Source organism: Lepidochelys kempii, chromosome 3 (assembly GCF_965140265.1).
Source record: "Lepidochelys kempii isolate rLepKem1 chromosome 3, rLepKem1.hap2, whole genome shotgun sequence".
NCBI classification, from domain to species: domain Eukaryota; kingdom Metazoa; phylum Chordata; order Testudines; family Cheloniidae; genus Lepidochelys; species Lepidochelys kempii.
In genome coordinates this window covers 117,506,427-117,520,735 of record NC_133258.1, presented here as the reverse complement: position 1 = coordinate 117,520,735, position 14,309 = coordinate 117,506,427, and the positions used below count along the sequence as shown (strand labels likewise).

At 42.2% G+C, this 14,309-nt stretch overlaps 1 protein-coding gene across 1 annotated transcript in view; it reads right to left on the bottom strand.

The window, feature by feature from the left end:
- TIAM2 (TIAM Rac1 associated GEF 2) overlaps positions 1-14,309 on the bottom strand; it is a 217,752-nt gene that overhangs the window by 165,771 nt on the left and 37,672 nt on the right. The gene's annotated exons all lie outside the window — the stretch shown is intronic.

The following is a 14,309-nucleotide window of genomic DNA, read 5'->3' as shown; positions in this document are numbered from 1 at the left end:
CACACAAACAAACTGACCCTACAGGGAGAAATAAAGGAGGGACATGGGATTCCTGGAACATGGAGAAGAGCATGTATACAGGGGACATGGAATGGTGGCAGGGGGAAGAGTACATTCCCTGTGCTTGCAGTGCATCAGAGGAGCCATGCAAGATGTATGTGCAGGGAACCTGTAGAGAAAAAGGAGGGAACAGGGAAATGCTGAGTGCTTAATGTTTTCCATAGGATAAATTTCATCTCCTCTGTTCCCCTCTACCATACAGTGCCCCCCACATTCCATACTGATATAATTTCCTCCATCACACATCCTATTATTATTTATTATTTGTATTGTAATAGCACTGTAGGGGCACCAGTCAAAGTCCAGGATCCCACCACGCTGGGCACTGGTACAGACATATGGCAGAAATGCAGTTCCTGCCCCAGGGAGACCATGATTTCTAACTATCAGAAGAGTGAAGTTCTGGAACAGCCTTCCCAGGGGACCAGTGGGGGAAAAAAAACACTAACTGATTTCAAGACTGAGCTCTGTAAATTTATGGAGGGGATGGTACAATGGGACTGCCTATGATGGTATGTGTGTGGCCCATTTGCCACTGACAGTAGCAAAAATCCCCAACTGCTGGAGAGAGGACACTAGATGGGGAGGGCTCTGAATTACTACCAATAATTATTTCCAAGGTATCTGCCTAGTGGGTCTCACGCACATGCTCAGGGCCTAACTGATCACTATATTTGCGGTTGGGAAGGAATTTTCCCCCAGGTCAGATTGGCAGAGACCCTGGTGGGTTTTTGCCTTCCTCTGCAACATAGGGCACAGGTCACTTGCAGGTTTAAACTAGTGTAAATGGTAACTTCTTTGTAACGAAGTCTTTGAACCGTGATCTGAGGACTTCAGTAACTCAGTCAGAGGTTAGGGTCTATGTGAGGAGTGGGTGAAGTTCTGTGGCCTGCAATGTGCGGGAGGTCAAACTAGATGATCATGATGGTCCCTTCTGACCTTAAAGCCTATGAGCCTGAGATCCTAGTTATGACAAAATACAATAGATGTGTGGAGATAATGAAGTCTCAGCTAGACTTGCTAATATCTAGCAGATGAGTAAGCATCATAAAATCTCTGAGCAGGGCTCCTCCCTCCTGCAGAACTAGTAAATCAACCTGACATACTTTCAGCATGCATTTAAAAAAAATAATAATAAAAAATGTTGCATCCATTTCAGTGGGGTCTTCCAAAAAGCATTACACTTTATTTACAAAAATTTCACGCTTTAAAAAGTGCTAGAATATGTAGAAGTTACAGGTTAGGATACCCAACCAATTTCCCCACAGCTGCATGCTCGCTAACCACTCACTATTATCCATCCAACCTTAATGTTGCCTCCTACTATATTCAAAAATATACCATGTAAAGAGTTAGGAGATTATAGAATCCAGTTCCTTATTCAAAGGATAATTTTTCAAATAACCTCAGAGCAATCTGTTATTTGATGTTACATAGAGTGATAATAAGTAAAAAAGTGATACGTGACATGAGTGAAGTGAATGCATCCTTTAACTTATTTTCAAAATTTGACACTTCTCTATGAAAATTATAATGCAATTGCTGGGCATTGGATAGATTCAGTGTATATACACTTTATACCTTAACTATTTTGTAATGAATTTTTTTTGTTTAAGAATAGAGTAATACATTGTAACATCCACAATTGTTTGGGACAGCATTAATATCTATACTGTGCCTGTTCCTCTTTTGGGCCCAAATCTGTGCCTACTAAAGTTGTTTGAAGTTGTACCGTGGACTTCAGTGGAAGAAGGACTGAGCCTTTATTAAAAAAGAGACATAACATGTTACAGTGGTTGTATAATCCTCAAATATTATTTCATCTAAATAGCAAAAGTACTACAGTGGTGAAGCAAGGCCTATATAATAAAGTATTCCTAAAAATAGTAATGTGCATTTTGTCAGTGTTTAAACCCCAGCTTCCTTTAAATCCAATAGAGAATAAGAAAAAAATCAGATGTAAAATGAAACTGTCAAGTTTTGGCTGTTGGACAGTTTTACTGGGGAAAAAAACAAACATAAAATACTTTCACCAGCACAGTTGTGAGAGATTTTGTCATAAGCAAAGGACAGAGTCTGCCAGCAAAAAACTCCTTTTCGTTTGGAAAAAAAAAAAATGGAAGTTTTGCAAAATGTCACACTGTAAAAATAAGCATAATTTTCTTCAGGTGGAGGATAGACAGTTGAGACAGACATTTAACCCTTGCCTGATTACCTAGAAATCTCTCTCTCTCTCTCTCACACACACACACACACACACACACACACACACACACACACACACACACACACACACACACACACAAAAACTCTTACCAATCTTAAAATACTATGCGTGAAATCCTGGCTCCACTGCAGTCAATGGCAAACCTCCCATTCAGTGTAGCCAGGATTTCACCCGTTGTGCCAACTCATCTGTCAGAGAAGGGTAGATAAGCTTTTAATATAGAATAACTAAGGTTATTTTTAGTCACCTTTTACCATTTCCTTAATCTTTTATCCAGTTCCTGCCCTCTCCCAAAAGATCATAATAAACTGAAGGTTCAGTACTAAATCAAATCAGTCATCTTAGATTTCCTTATACCTCAGTCATTTTGGGACCACACCTTTCCCCTCTCCCCCTGCCCCTTTTAAATGGCTGGAGTCCCAACTAAACAGAACTCAGCAGAACTAATTCACTTGCAATTTACTATTATAGTTAAATGATCATTTATTGTTCAACATTAAAGTCCAGCTTTGCAATGACTCATCCCACGTACAATGATGAATCAGAGCTTTATGCAACCAGTTTGAACACTAAACTGCTTTCCCAAATGTCAGCCTGAAGTTAACCCTGCTTCTTTTAGGTCACTGTTGTGTTTTAGTTTCGTGGGGGTTTCAGGGTTGTTGGTTGGGGGGGGGGGATTGGTGGTTGGTTTTTTTGCAATCAGGGAGAGAGCAATTTATGGCAAGAGAGGGAAGGCAACTACTGCAGAAAATTATTTCATTTGTTTTCCACAATTAGAGATCTGAGTTCAAATTCTGGTACTGGTCACAAAATAAAGTTAGTTGCCAATTTTATCCAAGTCCCCTAATTGTGCATATCACAAAACACCAAGATAGGTACAGAATTTTAACATTTTCAATTTAAGGTGCAAACTTTTAAAAGTGAAGGTAATTAACCATTGGAACAACTTACTAAAGGTTGCAGTGGATTCTTCATCACTGGAAATTTTAAAATCAAGATTGATTTTTTTTTAAGAGATATGCTCTAGTCCAAACATTAATTTAGGGAAGTCCTATGGCCTGCATTATACAGGAGATTAGACTAGATGATCACAGTTGTCCCTTCTGGCCTTGGAATGTATGAATCTATATCATAGGTCTGGATTAATGGGTAGAAATGTGGTGAGATTTGGCAAAACCACGTAAGAAAGAGGGCTGATTGCCTGACCACAGTATGCCTGACTCCACCAACAGCTGTTAGTCCCTCACTTATTCTTACTTGGTAAGTACCAACAACATGTTTCGGGCAGTATAGGACAGAAGCAAATATAGCCCCAGCCCCAAGGAGCATTCAAATCTGAACAGTGAGCACTACATTCATTCACAACAACAAAAAAAATTTTTAAAGGCACAAAAAATAGCAATCATAGAGAATGAGACACAACCATGCGCCTTTTTGGAGTTTATGTCCATGGAGTTTTTATACTACTTCAGAAAAACTCTTTGGAGACCCTTTGCATATTCTTCACTGGTACACTCAATCCATTGTGAACTGATATACTCAGCGTCCACAAACCTGTTTATTTGTTTGGGTCATTCATGTCCAAGATCACATCACCGCGTACTTTAACTTTATAATCTGTTGCACAACTGAAAGTTAGAAAAAACACATACACACACAAAATCGACCAGAGGCTAAATACAGAGAAGGTGTGTCTTGAATATTGTAGGGGTTTTTTTGTTTTGTTTTTTAAGCGATCTTTTAAAATCCTTCTAGATTTCCACAGGGAAATTTCAGCTGTATTCAGTAAAGTTTATCTACCAATATTACACTTCCTAGTTTCTAAATCAGTTGTTCATGTTTTCAAGAATCTGAAAAAAGTATCATTTAATCACAGCTACAACACCTCCGCACTCTCCAATTCTTAAAACATGGGCCACATTAAAGAACAATAATAGAAAGGGGAGGGAAAATAAATGCCACAGCTATACAGTCCCATTTGATTAATGTCTCCCATTGGCATCCTCCTGCTGTGTAACTAAGATTATGCATCCAAAATATCATAAGCAGGGCAGGGTGCCTGAGAGGATGAGGCGGGACCTACTGCACTTTGTGTAGGAGGCCCTAAAGGCCAAAGAATGCAGAAGCTAAAGCAATAGCAGACTTCAGCGCTTAGAGAAGTTGGGGGCTGACCTCAGGTCACTACCTCACATTATGCCCTGACTGAGGAATCATCTCTTTCTGCCCATGAAGATACAGATTAAGTGGAATGTGTAATTAATCAATCTTTACCAGTCATTAATCTTTACCAGTCCTGTCTGCTTATGCGCCTTGGCAATACAGAATTGCCTATATTTTACAAAGTTAGCATTATGAATTTGTTTATGTCCCTACAAAGAGAAAATAAAGATTCCAGTTTTCTAAAGGTGAAGTAGGATTCTGTGCACATTGAGGGCAATCCATATTTATTGTTTATCATAAGGTTGGAGCAAAAGCTGGAAAGGGACATATCTAGACCTAGCTGGATAGGAGACCATGCTTTAATAAAGAAGAGAGATCAGGGCCTTAGGATTCCAGATAAAGTTGCAGTAAGGCAGTGGAAATGAGAGACCTGCTATTGCCTTACATTACAACAAGGAGAGTTATCTTGTGTGTGAGCAGATACAAAGGGGCAACTCTCAGGGTTTCAAACAGGGATTTTCATATCTTGTTGATAAGGTTAAAACTCAAGCGGGAAGCCAACCATCTAACCAGTGTGTTAAAATAAAACACTGTCCTGGGAAACACACACATGAGTATTCCTCTTATACTTCCTCTATGGGCAGAGGGCTGCTTCTTGAGAATTCCAGAAGGAAGGGTTCCAGTCTGGAATTTTTACTACAATACTTTTCAAGGAGCGCAATATCAGACCAAATACGTAACAGAAGAGAGGACTCTTTTTTCTTTACCTGGAGGCTTGTAGCATTAGAACTGTATCTGGCATGCCCAACTTTTAATTGGTCTTCTTTAGTTAAGCTTTCCCTGCTCATGGTCCAGGCAGACAGTAGAGATGAGCTGTATTGTGATGGAAGAATGGGTCATGAGAACGATCTCAAGCTACACTAGGGATGGGGAGTTAAAATGTAGGCACTTAGCCATCTATAATACTGGAGGTTTGCAAAATGGAGTCATCCAGCCAGCCTTGAAACTATAAGTATTATTTTTGCTTTGTTCTTCTATCATTACTTTAAGACTTTTGCACCCTCCACATGAAATATACTGGAGAAGATGCATAAACCAGAGTGAATTTCCAGGAAATCAAGAATACGTATATGATTGGTTGATCTCGTAATTAACTGGGTGCATAATTGTTGCTGGTCACAAAAAGTGTATTTGCTCAAATTTTTCCACGAGTTTTAAGAAGTTTTCCTTAACACTCCACTCAGCAGGATGAAGTTTTCTTCTGCTTAGCAAGCCTGTCTTAAGATTTTCTTCTTCCATAATATATGAATAACACCTCTACAAAGGTTTCCTTTTGGCCCACCAAAATAGGCACAGAGTTTCTTTCAATCAGGTTTTACTTTTCACATCCCCATGTTGGTTTACATAAGCTATGACTGCAGTGCTGTTGGTTACCAACAGGAAGATTCCTCAGGTTGAATATAGCTAGCCCACCATTTACATGAGGACGTTCATGTATATTTTTCTCTTTATCAGACCAGACCAGTCTCCCAATATGAATTTGCAAATCAGTTGAGTCTTTTCTGAGTTTTATGTTGGCATCTGCTTTAGAGTGTTCTCCCATTTGACTGAATAATATGACAGATTTTCACTTGGAAATGTAGTAAAGAACTAATCCTAGGTTGTATTTTGCTTTTCTTGGACTTTTAACCTAGGTACAATTGTTGTAAGGGTCCACAGATGGATTTGTCACCAGGTCTTAAATCCTCAGTCCTGAGACTGCTACCTTACTGCATATGCCAACTACATTGAGCCATAGTTCACACTGTTAAATTAAACATGCATGCCTAACATTCTTTGGCATGTTAAACATACGTATAAATCATCCCTAAATCATGCTTTATAAAGAACCCATAACAAAAATCAGAAGATGCGGATTCTCTGGTGCTAGGGCACCTTTTCTGGAAGTACCGGATGTCAACAAAATTGCAAGAATTTTACTATTGTCATCCCCATCTCTCTCAAATGATGGTTCTCTTCTGCTTAGTTCAATTTTCTGAATCTTACATGTTCAAAACTGCATATGGAGAAGAGGGAGAAGGCCACAAGGTGCTGAATGTATCCTGAGAGTTGCACAGTGCTTTCCCTTCATTTCAGTAGGAGCTAAGACCACGCAGGCACCTTACAGGATCAGGCCCTTTAGTATCAAGTCATGCTCATGACTGATCATCAGTAACTTGATAGTCATGCCCCTCCTTAAGAGGCAAACAAGCTACAGGCAGTATGAAGACAATTATTCAGCACAGGACCCACAGGGATATCAGTGCCGAACTCATGGGATTAGACTTTAAACCACTTTTTATCTCCCGAACATAATGTGATGGCATAATTAATAAGGTCAAACTGGTTATTACTGTATAGGTTCTGTATAACTCTTGTGATGTGGACTGGCAGTTGTAGCAATCGAACAATACCAGAGAAATCACCAAAACAATCAAGTGCATTTCTATGCTTCACTGGTTAATTTCTGGTTGTAAAACTGAACAGATGGAGCTTGTGGGCTTTATTCAATATCTTGGACTTTTTAATTAGGTTCCTGTTCAAGCTTGTCTGCTTGCAGAACATGCACAGACCCCAGGTTTAAAAACGACCTTGGAAATCCCATTCCCTTGGTTGGTAGAGATTAACGTGTCAAGGAAGTGCTGTGTTTTCATCTCTTGGGAATTGTGCCTGCTGCTTCAGTCTTAGGAAATGGTCAGCAGGTAAACAGCCTGGTATTAATGGGATATTCTGAAGATGTAGCTGTGCCATAGCCAAACACCAAATTAATGCATCAGTTCATGAGGCTTAAGAATTTTAGAACATTTTTGTTATATTTATCCATCATGAACATTCTGTATGCCTTTCACATCTTTATTGTCCTCAAGCTACAACAGTCAGTTTTACTTCCTGCATGTGACGGTTTTTCTCAGGTTTCCATGGTCTTTTGGAAGAACACAAGAAAGGCAGCTAGAGTCAAAATTAAACAAAAAAATGTTGGTAGCTGTTAAGGATTCTAACAATTCAGATGAACTTTACTTACAAAATGATAAATAGTATCTATGCCCCCAAAGAGTTAAAAAACACAGAGTGCTACACCGGACCCAATCCTGTGATTCTTCAGCAGGCAAAACTCCCACCAACTTCAGAATTGGGCCCAGTATAGTCTTTTCTTAGTTTAAAAAAAAAAAAATTAAAAAAATCAGGACAACCAGAAAGGAAGATAAAGGAACAACCCCAGCAGATTGTTTAATTTGATTCCAGTCACCTAAAGAGTCAAGTCCCCAGACAACAGTCTGCCCTGAGCAGGGTGCAGTACACAGTTGTGTTGCTCCTGGAATGAAGGCTGTGATTCAAAGAGACCCTATGCCCACTGCACCACTCCATGCTAGCTGGGCCACAATCTGGCCCAAAGTGATTTGCCAGTGTGGAAAAGCAATCCAATTTTAGGATTTTAAAAGGGACACCAATTTGAAATTGATTAAATTTTATTTAAAAAAAAAATTGGAAGTAGTTGCCTGTATCCATCTGCCAGTATTTAGGATATTACAATAGAATTTCATGTTTTGTAACAGTTACTGCCTTTTGTTTCTTACAGTTCTACTAATCTTACGCATTATTTGTGACAACAGTAGGAATATAAAGACCAGGGGCCTAGTTCTCCTTGATCCTGCATCTTGTGTAATCATTTACATCTGTGCAAAGCAGATGTAAAATGCTATCAAATCTGAATTCTCCACTGTCGCTTTTTACACTCAGTGTACAGAAGCGTAAATGGGTATGCAATGGGACTACGATAGAATGAGCAAGGTTGAAAAAGAAGGGCCTTTATTCTCTGCACAGACGAATGAGGGCTCTGGACAATCCAGCTCCATGTCAGCAAGATGTGCGCAAGTATTCACAGGATTGAGCCTTAAAGAGGCTGGACAGAAGCAGCTTTATTGTCATGGGGCTCCTCCTGCACACAGTCTACATAGCTGTATTTCTTTTGCTAATTGTCAGGCACTGCAGAACTCAAATGCTTGGCAACCCACTTTGAGCATGAACTTTCTCCTCTGTGTCACCACATTGCAGAGTCCACAGAGGAAAACTCAGCTAATTCCCCACCGACAGAAGCTACACCCGCTGACTCAGCAGCATCCAGTGATTAGGAGCAGACTGCTGATTGGACACCAAGGGGTATGAAGTTTCCTGTTCCTGTCCCACCCTTTGTCTGAGCAACTAATTCTTCAGAAGCAGAAGACTCTGCTCCTACTCCTTGTTCTTGTTACCATGTCTTGTCCCCGCTCCTGCTACCATGCCCTAATCCCTGCTGCTGACTCCATCTTTGACCCTTGGCATAATTTCTGACTCCAACACTGGCTTAATCCTTGGTGTGGTTCGGACTCTGACTTGGCTCTGACCCTTGGCATGGCTTCTGATTCAGACTTTAAACTTTGGCATGATTCACAACTGTGACTCTGACCCACCCCTGGCTCTCACCCTTAGGTCAGACAGCCTCATTATGGCCCTGACACTTATAGCTCAAGGCACCCCAGAAGCTCCATGTAACATTTAAATTATATAATTATGTCAGTAAAACAGGACTGTGGAGCAATTCAAAAGAATCAGAAATGTGAACAAAACAGCCTACCATCACTCCTTTATAAAATACGCTGGGTAAACATCTGTGATACATAAAGGTGGATGGAGCTATCCCCCCTCCCACCTCCGCCCCAAGTCAAAGCCTGGTTCAGGTCAGGTCCACACCAGCTGGGATTTCTTCCTAGAGGTTTAGGGAACAGAGTTAATAAGATACATGCACCTCTAATTTTACTAATAATTAGATGAAGAACTAGACAGTACTTTTTACATTTCAAGGACGACAATGACTTAGAATGCAGGGACATTTTTACCCAGCTGATGCTGGGAAACCTTCCCGGGAGAGTGCATCAAAATCCCTCTTGGTCTGTTCTCTGCTTGCTTTACCTGTAAAAGGTTAACAAGCAGAGAACAGACCAAGAGGGATTTTACAGCTAACAGGCTGGCTGGGTGTCTATTAAAGGGAGCTACTCCCCCCACCCCCCATGTATCACAACATCTTTAAAATGCCAAGAAACAACTTGACTCCCACAACATTGTTTCTTCATAAAACCACAGCAGGAAACAAAAACAAAAAACAACACACAAAATCTGCATGAACTCTTTGTAATGCACCACAGACACCAATATCTTTCAAATGCCACACTGACCCTAAGGCAGAATGATATAATATGCATCGTTAGAACTAGAGTCTAGTACAGTGGTTCTCAACAAGGGGAATGCATACCTCTGGGGGTACCAAAGGTCTTCCAGAGGGTACATCAACTCATCTAGGTATTTGCCTAGTTTTACAGCAGCACTAGTGAAGTCAGTGCAAACTAAAATTTTATATTGTTTATACTGCTCTATATACTGTACACTGGAGTACAATATTTATATTCCATTTGATTTATTTTATAATTGAATGGTAAAAATGAGAACGTAACCAATTTTTCAGTACTAGTGTGCTGTGATACTTTTGTATTTTTAGGTCTGATTTTGTAAGCAAGTAGTTATTAAATGAGGTGAAACTTGGGGTATGCAAGACAAATAAGACTCCTGAAAGGGCTACAGTAGTCTGGACAGGTTGAAACTAGTATAATAATTTCCTTTGGGGCAGGAGGAGATGGGGACTACGCCTTGCATCTTTTGAAAGTGACTTTTGTCTTGGATTCAGGGACAGTGTGGGTCAGGGTGGCCAACCTGAGCCTGAGAAGGAGCCAGAATTTACCAAAGAGCCACAGTAATATGTCAGCAGTCCCCCGTCAGCTCCCCCCGCCCCCACTACTCCCAGGGCCTCCCACCCACTGGCAGCTCTGCCAATCAGTGCCTCCCCCTCCCTCCCCGCACCTCCCAATCAGCTGTTTCATGGTGTACAGGAGGCTCTGGGGGGTAGAGGGGAGGAGCGAGTGCACGGGGCCTGTGGCAGAGCCAGGGGTTGAGCAGTGAACACTCCCCAGCACATTGGAAAGTTGGCACCTGTAGCTCCAGCCCCGGAGTCAGTACCTATACAAGGAGCCGCATATTAACTTCTGAAGAGCCACATGTGGCTCCGGAGCCACAGGTTGGCCACCCCTGGTTTAGATGGACGCCAAAATGCTGCATCTATCCCTCCTTGGGCAGAGGGTCATTTGCCACAACATGAGGCTGCTAGTAGCAGGGAAAGTAAAACCCAGAGGACATTTTATTATGAGCAAGCATAGACAGGATTTATTTATGTTATGAATCCGTTTACAAAACATTGGTCAAATGCAATTCTGTTAGTCAAATGAAACACTCCCATTGACTTTAATAAGAGTTGGATCAGGGCTAGGTGAAGACCAGGGGGGTTAGTCAAACTATTTTGTAATCAGGTTTATAAATTGAAAATTAAACACAAACAAACCTTGTATCATTTATTTGCTACCTGGCTCCTTTGCTTCCCACTGCCTCCTGAATTAGGAGCACCCAGGGCAAGGAGTATTTCTTGTGCTTAACACTGCCTCTGCTGCTCCCTGAGTTGAGGAATACTTGCGCTATTAGAATCATAGAATATCAGGGTTGGAAGGGACCCCAGAAGGTCATCTAGTCCAACCCCCTGCTCAAAGCAGGACCAATTCCCAGTTAAATCATCCCAGCCAGGGCTTTGTCAAGCCTGACCTTAAAAACCTCTAAGGAAGGAGATTCTACCACCTCCCTAGGTAACGCATTCCAGTGTTTCACCACCCTCTTAGTGAAAAAGTTTTTCCTAATATCCAATCTAAACCTCCCCCACTGCAACTTGAGACCATTACTCCTCGTTCTGTCATCTGCTACCATTGAGAACAGCCTAGAGCCATCCTCTTTGGAACCCCCTTTCAGGTAGTTGAAAGCAGCTATCAAATCCCCCCTCATTCTTCTCTTCTGCAGACTAAACAATCCCAGCTCCCTCAGCCTCTCCTCATAAGTCATGTGTTCCAGACCCCTAATCATTTTTGTTGCCCTTCGCTGGACTCTCTCCAATTTATCCACATCCTTCTTGAAGTGTGGGGCCCAAAACTGGACACAGTACTCCAGATGAGGCCTCACCAATGTCGAATAGAGGGGAACGATCACGTCCCTCGATCTGCTCGCTATGCCCCTACTTATACATCCCAAAATGCCATTGGCCTTCTTGGCAACAAGGGCACACTGCTGACTCATATCCAGCTTCTCATCCACTGTCACCCCTAGGTCCTTTTCCGCAGAACTGCTGCCTAGCCATTCGGTCCCTAGTCTGTAGCTGTGCATTGGGTTCTTCCGTCTTAAGTGCAGGACCCTGCACTTATCCTTATTGAACCTCATCAGATTCCTTTTGGCCCAATCTTCCAATTGGTCTAGGTCCTTCTGTATCCTATCCCTCCCCTCCAGCGTATCTACCACTCCTCCCAGTTTAGTATCATCCGCAAATTTGCTGAGAGTGCAATCCACACCATCCTCCAGATCATTTATGAAGATATTGAATAAAACCGGCCCCAGGACCGACCCTTGGGGCACTCCACTTGATACCGGCTGCCAACTAGACATGGAGCCATTGATCACTACCCGTTGAGCCCGACAATCTAGCCAGCTGTCTACCCACCTTATAGTGCATTCATCCAGCCCATACTTCCTTAACTTGCTGACAAGAATACTGTGGGAGACCGTGTCAAAAGCTTTGCTAAAGTCAAGAAACAATACATCCACTGCTTTCCCTTCATCCACAGAACCAGTAATCTCATCATAAAAGGCGATTAGATTAGTCAGGCATGACCTTCCCTTGGTGAATCCATGCTGGCTGTTCCTGATCACTTTCCTCTCATGCAAGTGCTTCAGGATTGATTCTTTGAGGACCTGCTCCATGATTTTTCCAGGGACTGAGGTGACGCTGACTGGCCTGAAGTTCCCAGGATCTTCCTTCTTCCCTTTTTTAAAGATTGGCACTACATTAGCCTTTTTCCAGTCATCCGGGACTTCCCCGGTTCGCCACGAGTTTTCAAAGATAATGGCCAGTGGCTCTGCAATCACAGCCGCCAATTCCTTCAGCACTCTCGGATGCAACTCGTCCGGTCCCATGGACTTGTGCACGTCCAGCTTTTCTAAATAGTCCCTAACCGCCTCTATCTCCACAGAGGGCTGGCCATCTCTTCCGCATTTTGTGATGCCCAGCGCAGCAGTCTGGGAGCTGACCTTGTTAGTGAAAACAGAGGCAAAAAAAGCATTGAGTACATTAGCTTTTTCCACATCCTCTGTCACTAGGTTGCCTCCCTCATTCAGTAAGGGGCCCACACTTTCCTTGGCTTTCTTCTTGTTGCCAACATACCTGAAGAAACCCTTCTTGTTACTCTTGACATCTCTGGCTAGCTGCAGCTCCAGGTGCAATTTGGCCCTCCTGATAACATTCCTACATGCCTGAGCAATATTTTTATACTCTTCCCTGGTCATATGTCCAACCTTCCACTTCTTGTAAGCTTCTTTTTTATGTTTAAGATCCGCTAGGATTTCACCATTAAGCCAAGCTGGTCGCCTGCCATATTTACTATTCTTTCGACTCATTGGGATGGTTTGTCCCTGTAACCTCAACAGGGATTCCTTGAAATACAGCCAGCTCTCCTGGACTCCTTTCCCCTTCAAGTTAGTCCCCCAGGGGATCCTGGCCATCCGTTCCCTGAGGGAGTCGAAGTCTGCTTTCCTGAAGTCCAGGGTCCGTATCCTGCTGCTTACCTTTCTTCCCTGCGTCAGGATCCTGAACTCAACCAACTCATGGTCACTGCCTCCCAGATTCCCATCCACTTTTGCTTCCCCCACTAATTCTACCCGGTTTGTGAGCAGCAGGTCAAGAAAAGCTATTAGTTAGAAATATTAGTCTATATTTTAGTAGAACTGTCAGTCTGGAAAATAAAAACATTTGAACATTTGTAAGCATCAAACTGTGTTAAAGGTGACTTATTTCTGGACCCTGCAGTTAAATTTCTAAAAAAGGTTTCACATTCAAAACACACTGGTACATATACAACAAAAAGTAGCTGGATAGCGTTAGCTGTTTATTTTGTACAGACACATGCACGTTGTGTGGGGGAAATTCAGATGCACCTATTGCAAATGGCTTTGAAAGCCAGAGGCATATTGCCAACTGTCTATGCAGAGAGGGCCAACCTGCAGCAAAAGCGTCAAGAGGAATCATTGTGGAGTCATCCAGAATCCCTCCAGAGGCATGCAGGGTGCAATGTCAACTTCATCACCCTTGCAACAGGCACAGAATCCTCTCACCTCCCTCCATTCACACAACCAGCTCTGCTTGCTGGTCAGTGTGTGGGAGCACGTTCTACACCAGTATAGACTCATCTGGATGGTGGAGGCACTAGTGAGGGAAGTGGGATTGCAGCATGAGTAAGTCAACCTGAGGTAACTTAGTACCAATATGTAGCAGAGAAGCCATGGCAGTAGCACAGGGTAGCCTCCTAAATTCAAGCCTGCTTGGGACCCATGGCTCATTTCTTTATCCAAATAAAAAAACCTTTCAGCATTGCTTCCTTCGTACTTTAAAATAAAATCTTAAAGAAGGTTCTGTTTCCCAATTCTGGTCTTCAAAACTATGGGCCCAGTTCTGTGAGGCACTATGTTCCCTCAAAGAATAGAAATGCTTAGTTGGAGCTTTAGCCTAGACATGGAAGCCCATGTTCAGAAAAACTGAAACTGGCTGCAGATTAGTTACAAATAAAAGCAAATTAAAAGACAGACAGGAAAAGGACTGGATACCAATGCTAGGCAGAGTAGGGGATGGGACACCATAACCTTCTTCCCTCTT